This window comes from Artibeus jamaicensis, unplaced genomic scaffold (genome assembly GCF_021234435.1).
Source record: "Artibeus jamaicensis isolate MK-2021 breed Jamaican fruit bat unplaced genomic scaffold, CSHL_Jam_final scaffold_474, whole genome shotgun sequence".
NCBI classification, from domain to species: Eukaryota; Metazoa; Chordata; class Mammalia; order Chiroptera; family Phyllostomidae; genus Artibeus; species Artibeus jamaicensis.
Genome location: NW_026522046.1, coordinates 21,533,386 through 21,555,107, shown reverse-complemented (window position 1 = coordinate 21,555,107; position 21,722 = coordinate 21,533,386). Strand labels below are relative to the sequence as shown.

At 34.5% G+C, this 21,722-nt stretch overlaps 1 pseudogene; it reads right to left on the bottom strand.

Moving 5' to 3' along the window:
* Nucleotides 1-9,492: 9,492 nt before the first annotated feature.
* On the bottom strand, nt 9,493-9,607 carry LOC119046294 (uncharacterized; annotated as a pseudogene).
* Nucleotides 9,608-21,722: the final 12,115 nt, after the last annotated feature.

Genomic DNA, 21,722 nt, shown 5'->3' with positions numbered 1-21,722 from the left:
TGGGGCCTTGGTTCTAATAGGAAAACGAATGGTTTACGTTTATACAGGACTGATAATGGGTGTGGCAGGGCCTGCAAATGAGCAGGCCCTACTGTGTTCTCTTTCTTTTTTCAGGACTGACAGCAAGGTGTGATTTTTTTTTGCCTCCCTTAATTTATTGGTGGCTATTTTCCTGGGTTTTGGGAAGTGGCATCTCACTGGAGTTGCAGTGACCAGTTTCAGATAACCTATGTAAAACATCCCACGTGATGCTCAGTCTCTCCTCAACTGCTTGCAGGCATTTATGACAGAAGTGGAGAGAGCAGTTCAATGGAAGAACCTGGAGTCAGTGGGTCCTATTAGGTATAGAGACACATTCTGGAAATCACTTTTCTTCTACTGCACTGAACTCAAATGAGACTGAGAAACTTTCCTTATTAAGTTGCCTATGGCCACTGCAATTCTGAATTTTTTATACACTTCTCTGACTAATAGTATACGTGCAAAACTATTCTTAAAGTACTTTATATTTTATCACAATTATTGCCCATGGCAACATAGTGAAGTAGAGACCCCATTAGTAGATAAATACATTGAAGCAAAAATAAGTTGTCCAATATGTCAGAGACGACAAATTGGCAAAATTGGAACTTGAACTCAAGAAGTTTGGTTCCAGATCCACCTTTTTTAAACATCATGTCATCTTTTGTGACATCACCAAAAGGCCAGTTCTGTCATGGTTGGCAGAGAAATTTCTACCTAGGTCCTTTTTCTCTCTTTTACTCTCTCTGATGTTTTTTCTATCACTAACCACTTAGTTTCCTTTACTGTGTACCACATCATTTTCTAATTGGTCATAGTCATTCTGCTCTGTCAGGTTTTACTATAGGATGAAGCTGGGGAAAAACAAGAAGCACTAGAAACTTCTTAGTTGCAGACAAGTGGTCTCAACATCACATTTCTTCTCCAGGTCAAGAATCGATAACACTGACTTAGCACTGTCATAATTTGCTTCGTCTAATGTCTCCTGTCAGTGGTGATGCTCAGAATTACTGGCTTCACTCTTTTGAGTCGCTTTATCATTAACCCTCTTCTATCTCTGCTTCAGTGTGGACCTAACTTCCATTTAAGGTCATCAAAACAGAATTGCCAAAAACCAGATGGTCCTTTCTTAATCTTCTTGACATAATTTTCAGCTTTATTTCATTCTCATTTATCTAGATTCTTTATTTTTGAAACATCAGCATGTAAAACTATCCAGTTGTGCCACTCAATATTTATCATTTTGTACATTTATTAATATATTATGAGATCTGCTGCGTGCAAAATAAGTAGCTAAGTGATTTGGGAGACAGAAAGGTAGATAAACATCATCAGTCCACTGTTATGGATGTATAAGGAAAAATACAGAGGTACAACAATAATTATAGCATAAGACAGTATATCATTCTCTATAAGCAGGATATTTGGTATCTTAGATCCCATCAAAATATATGTACATGAAATGTATTTAATGAATATCAGTTTTCAGAAAAAAATCTCTTTCTACATGGAAAGTGAGATTTACCATAATCTCTCACTTTCATGAAGTGAATGCATACAAACCTGTTTAAGAATCTTTTCCTCAGTATCACTGCAGACCAAAATGCCATCATTTGCTTATGTCTAGATAAATATTACTCTAATTCTCATTCATACTAATTGGTTCATTGTTGGACACATGAAACCATATGTACTAATAGGTATTTCCTGAGACTTTGCCAAACTGTTATTTTTCAGAAAAGAAGTTATAAGGGCAATTAAAATGTGCAACTACCAGCAGTCCTGCTGGTTACCATGGAGAAAGGTTTTCCTGAAAATGACACTGACAAAGGGAATCTGGAAATGGAGATTGATGATTTTGGATCTAAATATATCTTAAGTTGTTGGCACCTCATTAGAGTTCTAGTAGATTGATATCTCCTTGGTAATATTTACTAGGTATCCACTCATATGGATAGCTTGATAGTACAGTTCTATTCCCTGAATCTAATGCAGGGAAAATATTGTCTTAGAACTCCATGGTAGAGTTTTTCCTCCTTATAGGAACTTCTACATATGTGTCTCCTTCTACCTTTCAAACTTTATTCAGGATGTACAAGATGGTTATTCCAAAAATAATTCTGGTACAAAAATGCATGTGGTGGGTAGATTTATGAAATAATAATGGCAATGAAGCTGGAGAACTACTGAATCTTTGAGTTAAAATCTTGTAGGAATTGGAAAATCTATTTATATCTTGAAAACATTAGGTGGATAACTGATTGGTTTAGCACAAGCCAGACATGTTTTTTTCTTGGTACAATGACAGAAAAATATATGAAGTCTTTTTTTTGCTTTATTTTTTCTTATTGTTTTGATTTTCTTGTTTTTAACCCCGGGCTAAATATTGCTCCTTTATTCTGTGCTCTAGGCTATAAATGAGAATCCATTTCATGCATTTTTTCCCTTGCAAATCAAACAGTTTGAGAAAATAAATGAAAAGAGGCAACACGGAGTTGGAACCATTTTTTTCAAGCACTTTTGCTTTTTAAATGATGATGGTCTCAAACCAGTTGTTCAAGATTTTCAGCTGGTTTGCAAACTAAAATTAATAATCAAGATAAACTATTTTTTAACACTACAGACTTACCTGCAAGGAGACCATTGCACTCCAAGTAGTTGGCAGAACCCCAGCTCATCCCTAGTTTCTACTTTTCCACTGGGGACAGTTCTTTTCACCTTTCTCATCATTACAATGGGAAGAGATTGAGATCACAATAAGCTAGGAACAGGGCCTTACAGTGCCGGCAGGCCAGTGGATGTCATTTTGCCCACAGCTTACCCGTATGAAAACAGGCACTGCAGAAGGTTTAGCACCATAAAAGATCGATTTCCCCTGCTCCTCCTCATGCCAAGCCCTCTCAGGATGCCACATTGTCCTCTGCATACTCCTACCCAGTGTGCCATGACTTAATGGATCTCACCATCACCTGATGACTTCTTGGGATTTCTGTGGTAAACCAGAGGGAAGGCTGCATGACCATGGACATTATGGAGGTTGACTTGCATGTCCCAGTATCTGCTACTCCCTCAGAAACATCCTCATCTTAGCTTGTCACTTGACTTCATTTACTTTTCTATCATACATAGGCTCTTATTATATATCGTATTGTATTTTTGCTTATTATTTCACTTAAAATATTTAATCTTTCCAATTAAAATTCTAGATTTCTGAATGTACAAGATATGTCCAACTTTTCCAGTGTATCTCTTACAGTGCCTGAGACAGTTTAAATTCAGAATGCTATTACTTTGAAGTGAACTTATATGATGGGAGGAAGGAGTAATGGGTGCTTATGTTACTTACATTACAGATCAGAACCTGCAGAGGAAGACAAAGTTTGATTGTACTTTATTGTTCATTTCTTTTTAGTTCATTTAATTTCCATTCTCGAGACAATTACTTATAACTTCTAGAGGATAGAAAACCAAAATTTCTATATGAATATTTTTTAAACTGAATTAAAAAATAAATTGTACAAGTCAAAAGCTAAAATGTTTTCAAAAATTTCTATGGCAATAGTGATGTTTTTATTTTACAAAAGGGAAAGGGGGATTAAAATATGAACACAATGGAGTGTTAAAAAAGTTAATTTTTATATTTAGCATCAATGGTCTATATACAATGAAATAAAATTTTATAAAGGAATAGTTGTGAATACAGGAGGGCCATCCAGACCAATGTTTTCTAGAATTATTGTGATTCCCTTCTGTAGTTTTGTGGAATCAGCTTGAGCTATTTCAGAGAACTGAAAACCTTATTGCCTCTTCTCCCAACTTCTAAGTTCTTCTCATGGGGCTAAGAATCAAATGAAGATAAGGCGGAGTAATAGGAGAAAATGTCCAAAATGTATTACCAATGTACATCTGGGGGCATCATCAAATATGACACCGAGATGCATTTGGCAGTGAGGTTGTTACACCATTCAGAATAAAAGGAGAAGGAGCAGTGTATGGAGTTGTGCACCTTAGGATTTCGACGATCAGGAAGTCAATTCACATGAAAACAAAAGAGCAAATACTTGATAAGTATGTTTGCTGACAATGAAACTCAGAGCTGACTTTGAACAAATGGGTTTTACTAGGTTCCTCTCCATCACACACCTGGATATTTTAAGTTATAGTCGTCTGTGGTGATATCTCCCTTCCAGGAGCAGGTACTCTATTGAGGTTTCTTTATGCAGATAAAGGAGTCAAAAGTTCTTTCTGAGTCTTGTCCTTTAATTACTGGCTTAAAATAAGCAATATCCCAAAAGGTGTATGTTGGGGTGGCCTTCACCTCTCTACCAGCTCCTTCCTCTGACCAATTTTATCAGTTTGATTAGACATTTGAGTTATTATATCTGTGCTGCAATTAGCAGAGTGGGTGTTATTTAAATTTCTGATTTTGTTGTAGTCATCTAACAGCAACAGTTTTAAAGTCATTCCACTAGAGGATTGTTGTATGATTGCTAACTAGCCTTAGAAGAGTTTTTGACAAATGATATGCTTTTCAGGGTGTAATCAACCATTTCCATCATGGTTGTCAAGGGACACTCAGATTTATGCAAATTATTTTGGTTAGACAATCACTACTTAAACGAAAACAAGTAGAGCAAAAATAGTATGCTGCAATAAGTTGATGTTTGATCTGAACAGCATATCATCAAGACTGCACAACCCTAGGGGAAAAAAAGCAATAAGCAAACTAAAATGCTTATATTATAATGTTTATTTTGAGAGTGAATCGACTTCTCTTTTTCCATTTTCACTAAAGCCGTGTTAAGTATCTGGATGTTAATTTCTTTGATTATTTTATGTCTTAACACTCTACCACAAAATATGACCTTAATCATTGTTCAAGACACTGACTGTTTTTTTAATTATCCTCGCTATCTAGTTTTCAACACTAGCATAGAAATGTAACAGGATTAAAGAATAAAAAGTAAATATTCTCTTGAAATGATCACATCATAACAATATCAGTTTACTTGAAATGTCGTGACTTTCATTTGAAACTATTAACCATGTTCCAAGCTTGCATATTTCAAAAAATTTAGTCAGTAAAGAATAAGTCTTGTTTAAGACAAGTTCTGACAATGAGTTGCTTATTTGTTTGTTTTTTAATTGGTAGGGGAGTACATTTGTCTCTTTGTATAATATTTTGGCATAGCTTCTCCCAAAATTGATAAAATTATATTTCTTCCATTCCGTCACTCATGTTTTTCATAATTTGACATCTCTGAGTCAAGAATATACTTAATGTCATTTAACTATTCTAAAAATTGACACTTTTTTTCAGTAAAGCAAAGTAACATTGACATACAGTTGACAAAATCATAGTTCTAATAAAATAAAGTAGTACAAATATTTAGACAAAAGCATAAAAAATTACTTTGAGCTACCTCATTTTTCTAAGATTTTGCTACTCACTCTGAATTGTGAGACTCAAATTATTTATTTATAAAATGATTATTGTTGCGGTTTTGTTTTTCTCCTTCATAAAATATATTGACTGATTTTTAAAAAAAGCATAAAACTAGAACTTAATTCTTGGATCACTGTTTTTAATAATAATAGGCAACGTTCTCCTAAATAAGTCTCTATTGGCTTAATTCTTTAAAAAATCCACAATCTAGGAAAAGAAGAATTGTTTGAGAAATAAGATTTAAACTGTAAAGCCATTAGAAAGCAAGTCATCAAATTTAATTTTTCTGGTCTAAGCAATGTATATTATTGTTTTGTATACTTTCTTATTTCTCTTTATGTTTTCAGTGAGAATATTTAATGCATACACATACTTAAAAATAAATGTGTTGTGAATGTAAAAGTGAAAGGCTCCCTATATAAAGAAAATATATTTTTCTACCATATTAATCTATGGACTTGCTCTTCATTCTTGAAAAGTGCTTTGGAAAAGCCTATCCTGAAAGGCTCCATGAGGCTTACGCTAATCACAGCTTTACTTTGAAGTATATTTCTTCATAATAGCAATAGTGATTGGTTCTAAACATTTAATTTATTACTCATTAATAGACAGCTGGGGATGGAGATAATCCCTTCCCACTTGAGGTTACTATCAAGGGATGGAGCATCCAGAGATTCGGGCAAACTTCTTGTGAGCAGGAGAGGAGAAGCTATTATTTTGGTAGAAAACATTTTATTTGGTGAAAAATTTTTCTTAATGGACTTTTTAATTTTGTAAAGTGAAAGCAAAAAAACGTGTTTGGAGACAGAACAGCACACAAAGCACTCATCTGCCCTACAGAATGATAGACATGGTTTTCCTAATTGTAGATAATGAGGCCTATGTTTCCTTTTAGATGTTCTTATACCTTTAGTATTATACAGGTTTGCAGTAGTGAGTATGCAGAAAATAGGATTTGTTGTGAACCGCTCTGCCTGGTTTCAGGAGTAGTAACTCTACCCCCTGTGGCTAAGGATGAGTCAGTGACCTCTGGAATGTGAACCACAGGAGACAAAGCTTGTCTCTGATAGCAAATGCTGCCTCAGTTTACTCCCTGCCCCCAAAGCATGGTCGGAAGTCCATGATGGGTAAGACCCCTCAGAGAAGGGCAACCTAGGCCAGACTCAATCACGTGGGAGGCCATCATGGAAGGGCTGAGACAAAGAGGGAGCAATGGACTCTAGCCCCTGTCTTTGACACAGCCCGAGTCCCCATGTCTTCTGGGAGAAGTGCTTCCTGGCTCTAATCCCCTTAATCCTGAATACCTGATGGGGAGGGATGCAGTTCCTTGCCTTGCTAGAACATGTCCTGGGGAAAAATCTGGCTTCATAAAGACTTCCTGAAAGACCTGTGAAATCTGCTCTGCTAGGAGTGCTTTCATTCATATGTTAAGGGTTCGAGCAGGAAACCCTAAAACTCTGTTCCTGACAAACTGACTCAGACTAAGCCCTCAGATTTCTTTGAAATATTATCTACTCTTTGATCCTTGCCGTCCTGTATTTCTGTATATTACAATCCAATAAAAGCCTTTGGAGGAAGGGGCTCAATGCTTTCTTTCCCCTGAGAAACTGGCCACCTCTCCTCCCCAAGCAGATCATGTCTCAGTCATGTTTACTCTCATCCGTGGCACACAGAGGGACTTGCAAGGAAAGTCACCTTCACAGGGATTTATTCTTTTATTATTATTTATTGATTATTATCTTATTTCTCATATGAAAAACTGTAAACTTACTTTGGCCCCACCCTGTATTACTGAAAAATACAGCTTTTTCTTCTTAATGGGTACATGTATTGATACAAATCTTTACCAATAACAGAAGAATCCTAAATGGCAAAGCTCATTCTTAAATTTAACTCGGAAAACTGCATATCTTTTAATTTTTTTTATTTTATTGATACCATGATGGGGGTGGGGAGATTATTCGGCTATATACACTAAATGCACAGACACGTATACAAATAGATTTCATGGTAATTTTTAATATACACTTTTTTCTGATTTATATTCTTTGTGCAAAGACCTAATACTATAAATTATAATTCTGTGTAATAATTTGTATTTGTATATATTATATTAAACAAAATTATCACTAATCTTCAAAATCCCAGCCTAACAACACATTCAGTTAAATGGGCATATTTAAGTTTTATAAGGGTAGGACTTTGATATTTAACTGCTGTTTATTGGTGAAATATTTGTATCTATATAAGGTATTTATATTATATAAATTATATATACAATATGTAGTTATGTATATGTGTATATAACCTAACATTAAATTAAAAAATTAAAAACCACAATACAATTGAAAGAATACTCATTTTAATACTTTTTAAATGGAAACATCTTAGGTTTTAATATATACAAGGTCTGTCCAGGAAGTATCCAACCACATACTATGAAAAAATAGAGATATTTATTGAAGAAGATTCAAGAATCATTGTACATAGGACAATGATGCCTTGGTCTCCTTTAGTGTAGGCACCTTGGGACCTCACACAGTTCTCCAGCTTCATTAGCAACTGCACAATGTGCAGCATGATGTTCCTTCTGCTCTGGTAGCAGAAGTCACAGATCAAATTTAGCTACTTAGTTTCATGCCAAGATCTTGCATCAAAATCTCAGACACAGTAGTTTTTGGAATCCCCAGATCAGCTTTTAGTCCTCACACTGTCAGTTGCCCATCTTTGTTGTTTGCAGCCTATACATGCTCAACATTCTCAGGTGTTGTGCTTGTTGCCAGCTTTCCAGAATGCAGATCACCTTCAACAGATTCTCAAACAAGTTTAAAGTGTTTGTGCCTTTTATTTGTGCTGCACTCATTGCATCTTCCCTAAAAGTCTTCTGCCAAAAGTTTTCTGAATAATTCAAATAGTTTCCGCGAGGAATGTTCAAGCTTAACACAAAATTTGATGCAGAGTCTTTGCTCTATTTGCTCAGTCTTTTTGAATGTGACAGCCACACAATGCACATGGTCACTCAAAGGCATGTACTGCCCCCACTGACTAGTTCAGTGAAGTCATCATTGTTTCTGCACGCCTGTTCCAGTCCACTCTTCTTGGCCGCCTAGTTACATTGATGTCACCCAAACCACACTTGCTATATTAATAATGGATGGATTTTTCCAGAGACAGACCTCATACACTTTAGTAACAATTACAGACAAACAATTTCCCAGATTTGTTTATATGCTTATTTAAATGTACCTACAATATATTCATTATTCTTAGACAACACATTCATTGAGAACAAATCTTTCACAATTTAAATTTCATTAGATTAATTTACATTAAGAGAGCCCTTGGCAGAAAAGTAATTCAAGAGAGAGGCTCACTTATGGAACTAATGTTGAGATGATGAGATGAGTAGACATCACAGATGAAATTGAAATGTAAATTGCCACACCTATTCCAATTCTCTTGATTTCTGATTTGCAATATGAATTCATCATTATCTGTATAACAGTCAAAGGAATAATTAACTTATTCAACTTATATTTTCTGAGTGCTATGTACCAAGAATTATTCTAGGCACTGCTAATCATTCAGTGAATAAAATGGATGTATCATCTTTCCTCATGAAGTTTCTATTCAATTAGTGGAAAGTCAAATAGGTGTATAATGTAGTATTTATGATAAGCATTGTTGCAAGAAAAAAAGGCAGAGCTCTAATATTGCACTATTTTAGTGCAGGTGGTTAGAGAAAATCCTTCAAAACAGCAAACAAAGATTTGAATAAAGTGAGGAATAGAACCACGCTGATATCTATGTAGAGAAAATTCCTCGTGGGGTGGATGCCAAGTAAAATGGTCATAAGACAGGACAAGGTCATGCATGTTTGAGTGTTAGCAGGTCCAAATGACTCACAGTGTTCAAGTCTATTGCCTTCTGAATCTTTACACATCTAGTCATCATTTTCTGAATTTCGGGTGACATGCATTGCAATGTTTTAGCTCATATTTAGCTCTCCTGTAATGTAGTGTTTTATTATGGAAAATAAAATATTTAAACCTTTAAAGTATTTTAGACTTTAAAAATGATTAGCAATAATTGTACCTTGGATAAACCTCATTGGCTACGATACTGCCACTGTGCAAAGCTAGACTTTAAAAACATTGATGGCAACTGTTAAAAGCTATTTTTATAATACACACACTATATGTTAATATATATTGTGATTAACTTAATTTAGCATAAATGTTTGCTGGTACTTGATAAATTGAAAATTTCATTTCTAGCTCCTAAAAACTATATAATACTCTCAGATACTTTTTCTACAAATTGAATATCTGGAATACAGGCTTTAATCATGCTAATTATTACAGATGCTTTGTATTTTGGCTTGAATTCTTGGGCTCTGTCTATCTGAGAACACCATGCCCCAGGTAACCAGTGAACCTCCAGACTGGGTCCTGGAATTAGAGACAGGAACAAATATGAGGTTGACCTGCAGCTTGTAGCTGAGACTGGCTGAGCCAGTGTAGCCAGGAATAAAAAGTAATTGACTATCGATTTAAAGTTTTCCTATGATAGCAAAAACAAATATATGTGTGTGAGTACATATGTAATATATAAAGCCATGTCAACATCCATAGTTCAACCTTACAAAAAACAGGAACAAGTTGACATAGGAGTAATCCTAATGAACCTATAGCAGCTTTGGTGAGTTGATCTTTTGTTGTCCTCTAAGAAATGCAGACCTTATTCCCTACTGCTTTGATTTCCCCATGATCATAACTTTGCTTCTCTCTATTGTCAGAGTCTCTTACTTAGTCCCTATTTTTATCACTCCCTTTTTGAGTATCTCATGTTCAGTTTTCCCATTACACTAAGATTTGATTGGGTTAGTCAGTTACTGTGGAATATGGAGCATACATATCTTTTATGTTAAGCCCATAGATGGCTATTTTTACCTGGTAGGTGGAATCTTTGTCTATTTCATTGTGCTCCATTATAAGAGTGTCATAACAAACAAAACATGGCACACTACATAGAAATCACTGATTTAAATTTGAAAATAATTGTGGAAAGAGGAACTATGAGATCTACATGAGAGAGATACCTGACCCAGACTAACAGAAAATAACCAAGTGGTGTTCTGCATTTTCTAGAACATAAATGGCTCTCTCATAGTCAATAGAACTGTAGAGATCATTGTCTTTACTGGGAATGCTTTTCGTTTCTTCTCTATACTTTGTCTGGTATTCAACAAATAGTGGATTGTTATATTCTATAACGTCTCTGCAAACACTAAATTAGTGGATACCGAATCACTGCTTCTAGGAGAAATGCAGGATTAGATTCCTGAGAGGCTCTGCTCACATTTTTGTCCTTTGATCAACACATAACCTTGTTTTATATATTTTTTCTGTTTAAAGAGACTTTATTCAACTTTTAATAAAAGTACTTTATTGACTTAGAGTCAATAAGAATATGACTCATGGCTTTAGTTAAGTTTATCTAACTTATGTATTTTCTCCAAAAAGCACTTCAAAGTCTTCTAGTGCTTAGGTACACTAGAAAACATTTTGGCACTATAATGGGGGGGGCATTTTTAACAGTGAAATAACCAGAAAAGCATAAAAATGTAGAAAATGTGATTCTAATTAGACCACGAAAAGGGAACCAGTTTACAGTATAAGAGCTGAAATAAGAACATAGGGTATAATCTTGTTTGCCCCTTTCTTAGAACATGTGTGTTAGATATTTCAAGTTTTTGTGTCACTCTGTGCACGTTCTTTTTAAAAAATACTTTAGTTTTACAGGTAGGGAAAAGAAGGAAGAAAGAGAGGGAGAGAAACATTGATTGGTAGCCTTTCACATGTACCCCAATGCAGGGACCAGGACCACAATCCAGGCAAGTGTCTGGGAAACCTGAGAAAGTCCATCCTTCAGAGGATGCCTAGCCAACTGAACCAGGCTGGCCAGGGCTCTCTACATGTTCTTCAATGACAATAAAATCATTATGAGTGTTGATTTGGAGATCACAAATACATTTTAGTGAGGAGGCAAATTTGCAAACATGGAATCCACAAATACTGAGAATCAACGTGATGTCTATTCATGACTTCTATTCTCTCTTTCCCACTTCTTCGCCTCTTGTTCCTCTTCCAGGCTCACAAAGTTAGCCAGTCTGTTCTACACACTCCCACAGCACTTATTTAAACCTATTAGTATAACACTGAATTTACTGTTGATTACGTTCTTCTTGTCAAAACTACAGTGATCACTCTGAAAACATAAATCATGGATACACAGCCTTGATATTCCCACAGCCTAGGTGCCTGACACATAGTAGCTACTCATTTAACATCTGTGAATGGAAAGGAGAAAAATAGAGGAAAAAAATTAGGAATGCAAAATGAGTAACTTACTTTTAATAAGCCATTAACACATGATTCTCTTAACAAAACTCCGCGTTCTACAGCTATATCATACCATGTCCTCCAGGGGTTCATTTTAATTTTTATTTCCTTTTTCTACCTTTAAAATAAGCCTACAATAATGATTTTACTTATTTCTCAGGAATATCCGAAATAATCAATGGGAAACTTAAATGATTTTGAGCTCACTGGAAGGTCTAACATGAATTTGAGGCGAATTATAGCATTAGTGTATTATAGTTATTTGTATCAAGGGGCCTTAAAAATTATATACGTAAAATTGTCTGACTGTGTTCATTTTGCTTGAGGTAGAATAAATATAATTAAAAATATTAACTTGTGACCAGAGTGGTTTACAAATGAGCTTTCTTGAATCGGAAAGGAAAAAGAAATATACTTTTCGGTATTATACCTCGACCCATAAACAGCCCCTCCCCATCACTGGCACTGTGGTGTACCCTTTTCTGAATGCAGAGGCAAGTTTCGTATTGGTTTTCTGGCCTGAGTTGGAGTGTACAGTTTTGAGTCTCTTTCATTATGAAATATTAACATTGTATAAGATTTAATATTAATATGCAATGTACTAAACTGATTGTTTCTTTATTCCTTATTTCACAAGGCCAGAATAAGTTTAGTTAAAAGTATTAGCTGTTCAACTCTAGCTTAATAATATTACAGAACAAATAAACCAAAAAGTAGTGACAGAAAGGTGTTAGCCTGCAAATAAATGAGTAAAGGGAAAAAGTTTGTCTCCATTTATTTAAGAGACACTTCTATGTATGTATATATATATATATATATATATATATATATATATTTAATTTTATGTAAGGGATTCAATTTTATGTAAGGGAGTGTAGAAAAGTAAAATCAAGGTTATCTGATTTAATAAAATAAGATTATTTTTATCTTAGTACAAATACAAAAAACTTGAAAGCACTGTCATAGTGTCTTGTATATATAACATAACCTTAGGATTCACATTTATGAAAAACAGATGAGACATTTACATGTTTGAAATTACTTATGCAGTGAGGTGGGTCTTCACTTTAGAGTAAATGCTGTGATTGGGATGAAGTACAGAAAATAATGTAGCCCACATTCTCAAGAACACAAAGCAACTAGGTGTGATACTTGTTTCAAAGCAAGGTATTGAAACAAAGCAGTCTTCCAACTGATACATAAAAGTACATTTGTTACATGACTTTAGGTATAAAGATTTTAGGTATAGATACTAAAATCATGTAATATTTATTGTAAAATACTGGTTTCCTAATAGTTTTTAAAATGTGACTATTTTATCTTCAGTTACTTATATTTTTACTATTTATTTAATCGGACTTTTAAACTTAATACTGATTATGTCCAAATGTGTACAGAGATCAGGACTAAAAGTGGACAGAGATAATCATAATTTGCAGTGTTTCCACCAGATTATATTTCCTTTACTATTTGAACAACTTTGCGAGACTAATTTTGTCTCAAAACTTTTTGCCTGAAATTGAGGCTTTCTGTTATCTATTATTAGATATTTTTTAATCCAAGATTTAATGGCTTAAAACTATGATAACATTTATTTTGTCCAAGAATCTGCAATCTGGACAGGCCTGAGTGGAGACAAGCCATTGCTGTTCCACTTGGCACAAGAGGCTCAGAGACAGGGCTGGAATCACCAATGGCTCATTCACTCACGAGTTGGGGACTTGAAGATGTTAATCAGGTGGAGTTGCCACCAGAAAGCCCAGCATGGCTGCTTCACAGCTCAGTGGCTGAGATTCAATGGTGAGCCTCATGAAAGAAAGATAACCATGTGGGAGATGTATTATTATGTAGGGCTGATCCTCAGACGTCATAAAGTGTCACTTCTGTATTTTATTTAGTAGAGTGAGTCACTAAGGGTAGCCCACATTCAACAGGAGAGGAATTAGACTTCACATTACCAGAGCATAATAGATGAAATACATCTAGGGGTGGCCATGTCTAGAAAATATTATTTTCCTCAATCTCTTGAGCTTAAGTAAATACAGGCCTATCCGAATTCTACCCCTCTCTCTGATGTTGTGGCTGTTGTTTGCCTTACTTTTTATATTCAGCAGGGAGTTCCAATTATTTTGAGTGAGAAGAAAGTATTTCTTTGAAAAATGATAATAAAACTATTTTGCATATAAGGTACTAAAGCTACAATTTATAAGTGGTTATGCTCAGCTGGAGAAAACTATAAGTACATTTTTGGAAGTCCCAATACTTCCTTCATCTCTGATGTCTGAATTATATGACAATTATTGTAAAAAAGGATCATAAAAATTAAATTTAATAATAATAAAATAACATTTCCTAAATTATAAGTAAATAACGCATTGTTCTTGTAAATGAGTTTTTATTTTGCATTTTTTAAAAAAAGGTTTACATAAGTTTCTTTTGAGCTGATGATATTACTTTGATGCTAAAGTTGTTTTCTAAGGAATATTTCAAACTAGCAATCTCTTTGTCTCTTGTCACCTGTAGCTGTGGCAAAAGGCTGCTTCCATATAAGTGAATGAGAGAAAGCATCATAAAAGATTTATTTCTCCTGCCCCATTTTTCTTATTTATTTCTAACACTCAGCCCATTTACCATGAGCTTCCTCACATTTCAGAAACAGCTAGTCGTCTTTGAGAACAAATTGTGCTATTTACTTCTGTCCTCTGAGAAAACGAATGGTTTAGTGGATGAGATGTCCAGAACAATAAGAAAAACTTGTGTTGTGTACTCCCAACAGGAGAAATAGATCTTCTGTAAATAACTCCCAGCACAATCATGACAGGTTTCAGCACTGCACACAGTCTCTCATATATATTTTTTCCTGCACATAGCTTCAAAGCCTTTCAAAAGAAAAATCAACGGAATGTTGTTATGCAGATACATAGCATCACCACAATAAAAAAAAAGTGTTTTAAGAAATTTTAAAAAAAGCAAAAAAAAAAGAATTACTACAAAATTGTGGAAATAGAATATCATAACTTCCAAAGTGTTTTAGTTATATTTCTGTATAATTTTATACAGGCACACAAGCACACCCACATACTGATTTTAAATTTGAATGACAGAAAACACTTTAGGTGAAATAAATACAACTAAATAATTTTAGAAGAAAAAACTATTTTCTTTTTTTATACAAACTAAGGTAAGTTGATTATACAGTTCAACAAATGATTATGGTATATATTATTTTAGTTAAAAAGCAGAGGAAGAGTCTAGCATTTACTACATCCATACTATGTGTCAAATTTATTTAATAGCACCTTTACATGTTTATAAAATCTTAATTACCACAGTTATTTTATGTGATAGACATTTGTATTCTTATTACATAAATGAGGAAGTTGAAGTTGACAGAAGTCAAGCAGCTTTTTTCTTTCTCCCCAATCCACCCTGACCCCCCAGAAAACATAAGGTAATATTTATTCCCAGCAAATTTAATTCATGATTTGGTACAGTTAAGAAGGAAAGTGATCTCTGCTCACTCTGCTCAGGAAAGTGACCCTGAGTGCAAGTCTCAGGGTCCCTGAGACCCCTTGCACATCCAATAATTTGCTGGAAGAACTCACAGAATGCAAGATAATCTGTGTTCTTCATATTTTGGTATTCTAGTGAAAGAATGCAGATTACACTCAACAGAGAAAAGAGCTGGTAAGGCAGAGTCCAGGAGATGTCAGTCCCAGAGTTTCCAGTGGTTCTCTCCCACTGAAGCACTACAGACAGCACCTATTGCCCCCAGCACTGATGTACGACACAGTATGTGTGGAGTGTTGTCAAGCTCATCTCAGCCTTAGGTACAGAATTGTTCCTGGGGCTCATTCACATAGACATGGTTGGCTGCTCACATGACTGACTTAGTCTCTGACCCTTGCACAGGTTGAGCTGAGTCTGAGTGATTGGTCCAAAGACCCCACCGAAAACCACATTGTTAGTATAGATTACCCACCACAGGCAGAAGCTGCCAGGTAAACAGACACTATTATCGGGGAGGACATTCCAAGGGCTTTAAAATTACCTCCTAGACCCCAAGGGCAAAGGGTTAACTTGTCTGGTCAAGTTTAACCCTTTCCTGCAGAGTTTTCCTAACACAGCAAGTAACGAATGAAAACATTCTCTGTAATATATGTATCTTAATGATTCCGTAACAATGCAATATTTATACTACTTTCAAATGGGAAAATTTGTTGTGTTTTCATTTTGAATTATAAAATAATCTGTTGCACAGTACCCCTTCTCAAATTACCAAGTATTTTTAACGTCTGTTTTTTCCAACATTTCGTAACAGTTGAAAGGATTTATATACATCCACTATAAAACTATTTGATAGACTGATAAGGTTCCTAACTTTATCAAAAAGTGTAGAACTGTATATACTTTGCACTAGAAAATATTTCATTGCTATCAAAGCTTCTTGTTTTCTACTTCTCTTAGACACCAATTTGTCCTTGTGTGTTTTTTTTAAACCCTGACTATCCTGCAGGGGAAAGTCCACTCCAGAGATCTGTGCAAAGAGACAAAGAACAGACTAGGAGGCTTATTCTATTAGAAGAGATGAAATAATGTCCTTTGCAGCAACATCAATGGATCTTGAAAATATCATGCTAAATGAACTAAGTCAGACAGAGGTCAAGAGCAATGAACAATGTGGGATATAAGATTGAATGCAACAAATGAACTAACAAGAAAAACAAACAAAAGTAACTGATGGACACAGACAACAGTAGGGGGGTTACCAGAGGGTAGGGGTGGGAGGTCAGTAAAGGGTAAAAGGGGTCAAATAATGGTGACAAAAGAAGATTTGACTTTGGGTGGTGGGCACACAATGCAATATACTGATGATGATGTATCATATAGTTGTACACTTGAAACCTGTATGATTTTCTTAACCAATATTACCTCAAAACATTTAAGTTTTTTTAAAGAGGGAAAACTCCAAGAAGAGAGAGAAAGACAAAATGAGGGACTACAAGTTCTCTGTAGAAAGTCAGCTCGGGTCTCTGGATTACAAATAGAATAAACATATCTGGATAACTCAAAGCAGCCTAGCTAAAGATTTGAAAACAAACAAACAAATGAACAAAAAAACTGAACTACAATTATTTTAGTTGCTGTCCAAAAGACAAGGTCGTAGTTTGAATCCAACCATCTAAATGCTTGCTAAAACAGAAAAAAAAAACAAACATAAACTACATTAACATGTTTCAAAGGAATGTAACTGAGTCTTTATATCATTACATTTACAATATCCAGAGTGCAATAAAAATAATTCCTCAACATTATTAAGATATACAAAGATATACAAAAGATATACAAAACATTAAATATTTCTCAACATTCTGAAGACATATAAAACATTATGCATTTTATATATAAACATATTCCTAAATACACATATATTTGTATATGTGTATATTTGTTGTCTGTGTCTAAGTGTTTTATATATATACACACACATATATGTACATATATGTATATCTGGCTCATCCTTTCACCTTCTTTCATACAGGCCCCCAATCCCACTCCCTTTTGACAGCTGTCAGCCTCTTCCATGCATCCATGCCTCTGCTTCTCTTTTGTCAGTTTGTTTTGTTCATTACAGTCTACATATGAGAGATCATATGAGACTTGTCTTTTTCTGCCTGGATTATTTCAGCAGCTGTCTTCTGAATATGCGATCACAGTCTCTGAGGTTGTCTATGGACCACTGCTAATCTTCTTTTGCAGGATCTCAGTGTCGACTGTGGATTACTGCACCCTGTAACCCTCCACGTTTTTCTGCCTAGGTCATGCTCCCATTATGTAAGCACATTTAAATTTCATTCTAACACATTAGAGTTGCTGCACTACAATGCCCCCTTAAAATATTTTTCCATTTTACAAGGTTAATTTTCTTGACTTTTTTTTACCTTTTGCTTAACACTACACTAATGTAGCATTCAACTGTTTAAGAAATGTTCTGAGGTAATTTCTTTTTATTAGGAAAGTCATAGGTCTTGTGTGACTTTCTTTAAAAATCGAGCGAGAGTGATCTTGCCTTATTTTACTAAGTTGCTACATCAAGCTCTCACTTACACTATTTGAATCACAAGACTTAATGTACTGCTCTATTGAACACCCACTCTGATACATTAAAGGTTGGACAGGGTGTCACATTTCTAATCTAATATTCAGTATTCAGGTCTGCATATATTTCAAACTATAGTTGTGAATCTGTTGAGGGAGTCCAGTAAATATAAGTTGAGTATGTTGATGGTGATTACAATTGGTCAAGGTCCATTAACATATAAGCTGGATAGTTGCTAACGAGAGTTAAGGACTTACCTAAAAATTTCAACCCCTAACTATGTTGAGGTAAAACCAAAATTAGCAGTGCTTAATTCACAGCTCAATAAATTCAGCCCTGATTTATAATGGCTTCCTTATTACATTTTCAAGAACTTATTTAACTCATTTTCCACTTTCCAAAAGTCTGACCCTTTGTACTATGCAGCTGACAACTCTTTGACTATATTTAGGGAATCAGAGACTTTAAGTTTGTTCTCTTCAATATTTTCCTTTCCATTTTAATTTCTTTGCATTTTTCTTCTGACAGGAAGGATTTTCCCTCACTTTTTTCACGAAGAATACATTTTATTCTTTTTGATTTCTTGATTTTCTTCTTTTGCATGTTATTTTTTTCTATTCATCTCCCAAATAATTTTCAACTGATTTTTTTCTTAATTTTGCTATCATGGTGCATCATTGAGTTTTGTTGACTGGCCTTATTACTCATTATCCATTTACCTTGAAATTGTTCTTCCTGGCTTTGGTCTTCACCACTTTGTGAAATGATTTTTTAAAGGTGACTAGTGCTTCCTCCTTTCAGTTCACAGTCCCTTTGACTACCAGGAACCAGCGACACTACTTGCCATTTCCTTACAGTTAAGTTCAGTTCAGCAAATAGCAATTACCTACTAAACATGTTTCTGGAATTGATTTATCCATATGACTCCTGGTTTTTCTTTTCTTCTCATATATCCTCACTTTGCTTTGGTGATTTAGGGTTTCAGGACAATTAAGTATCAAATGAAAATTTAATTACCCCTGTTTAATGTCTTAAGAGAGAAGGCTTTAATTTGTACCTCCAAGGTAGATAATCTTTAAGAATGCTCCTTATGATACTTTCATGGTAAGGAAATTCACTTATGGTGGATACCCCTGGTGCACATCATAGCTTTTTAATGAGGGGAAATTAAGAGAAAGAAGATTTCTGTTTACACTTGTGTTACAATATTTATAAACTCCCTAAGAATATAATACACATTATAATGCTGTTTTTCCATATCCTGATTCATATACTTTTAATTAGACAATGACCACTAGCCTAATCCCCAACTCTATGAAGTTTCTATTTTGTCTAAAGATGCCTCCAAAAAAACCCCTTAAACTAATTTAGTTACCTGCTTCCTGAAGAGAAAATGCATTTTGAAAAATCTGTTAATCATGAAATTTATATAATATTTCTTATTGCAAATCTTATTATTGTAAATTATTTCTATTGTAGGGACATTTTCCAAAGGTAATTTACAGTAGCCTCCACATGGATGAATTGGATGCTGTTAGCACACATTTTCTAAAAGATTAACTCCTTCCCTTTTATGTTACAAAAATTAATAAAATAACAGACCAAATAATAAGTACTATTTATTGCATAAATTTGCCAAGCTCTATATAGAGTTCAAGTATCTATAATAATTTCTAATCTCATCATTATAAACCACCAAGAACATTTGCTCTCAAGATGTTACTTGTGTATAGTGTATTCCTGTGCCAGCCTTTCTTTTTGCAGGTTTAAATAAATGCATCATTCAGATCTTCTGCACACCACAGTATTTATTGAAACTTGTGCTGACTCTGCAGGTGTCATTTGGAATTTTCAAAATGCTCATATTAAGACAAGAAACCTACATAATCAATTTGCAAATCACCCTTCATTATTCCAAGTTTAAATTAAGAAAATAATGCCTAAAGGAAATGCAGACTAAAAAATCTACTTCTTTGTCACACTGTTTCCACAGGGAATTTATATTCTGTCTTCTCTAGGAGATCACTGCCTTTAAATATGAAGAAATAAAGATGAATTCTTAAAATTACACTGCATATTTGCATAATTGGGCATTTATTATTTTTTCTTCATGGACTATATGTAAAAATTCCTCAAAATTGATGTACTTATCATATTTTGGGTAATAATCATTGTTTTTTCCAAACTTAAGGATGTGAAACCGAACAGAGCTAACAAAATAATATTCTTTTGACTCATTTTTAACATCAGTTTTAATTCATTTTAAAATTAAATTTGTAGAGCAGACATTGGCTGATAAGATTATGTAAGTTATAAGTTGCATTTCTATGATACGTGATTTGTATATTGTATTGTGTGCCCACCACCCAAAGTCAAATCACATTCTGTCACCACATTATTTGACCCCTTTACTCTTTATTATCTCTCTATTCCACTTCCCTCTGGAATGACGGAAGTTGTCTTCATGTACTCAGCCATAAGAAAAGATGAAATGCTGTCATTTGTGACAATATGGATGGATTTTGAGGATGTCATGCTAAAAAATAAGACAGTCACAAAAAGTTAAGGACCATATTATCTCATTAATAGGTGGGATGTAAAACTGAAAGCAACAAATAAATAAGAAAAAGAAATAAAAGCTCATTTTTACTCACTTTTGAGACCTCTTCATTAAGTCTGTTATTAGATCTAAGGGTATCTCCTGTGGCATAAGATGGCAAATGAAATTGGTCAATTTAAAACTTTTGAGACCTAAAATTCCACATTTCTTACAGATAGTATGTTATTAGGAAACTGGATAATTTTTTAGTGACTGAAAGTTAGACATTAAGCAATATCTAGACAGGATAATGCTAGAAAATGGGTGGAAAGACAGACAATACACATAAGGATGCCAGTAAGACATGACAAGTTATGAGAGTAGCTAATGAAGTATAACAAAGGGAAGTCTTGGAGTAGGCAAGAAGCAGGGGTCGATGCTCAGGCAGCAAGAGAGAAGCAATGCCACACTCGGTGGAATGAGTATCTACGTATAGGTCCATAATACCTATTGTGCATCTTTTTGGATAGGTGTGCAAGTGTTTATTCATTGTTTAATTGGGTGACTGATTTATTTGTTATTGAGCTTTAACAGCATTGTCTTTCAAAGAATAGGTTTGTATTATTGAACTTGAATTTATTGACATAGGATTCTATATTATATCCTTATTATCATATTTACTTAAGTTGGATCTGAAGTAATTTAATTTGTCTAATTCCAAGTATTAATAATATGGGTCTTCTGCCTTTTTCATTATTCTTGAAAGGTTTCTAAATATACTGACCTTTTCTGAGATTCCGTATTTTTGTTTCACTATTTTTTATTATTCTTTTTGTTTGTTTGTTTGTTTTTTAGATTGTGCAAATGAAATTTTAAATGGCATCCTTAGTTCTCTATTTGTCCAGGAACAAGGGACCTACGATTGCTTTCCCATCAGAACTCGGCTCCAAGCCAGTCAACAGGAAACCTAGACTGCAGTGGAAGGGCTCTGCCCACGTGACCACACTTCTCACCTTTCAACCCTGGCCAGGACCAGGATCAATAAAGGAAAAACACCAGAGAAAAAAGAATCAGTCACTATACTCCACAACACCAGAGGCAAAGACAGAAGTAGCCAGTGGTCCCACCTCTAAGAGAAAACAAATAGTTTAAATATTGTCATTTCAAATTTGTGATGTCCTCCTTGCCTCAGGCACCGGCCCCAGAGCAGGG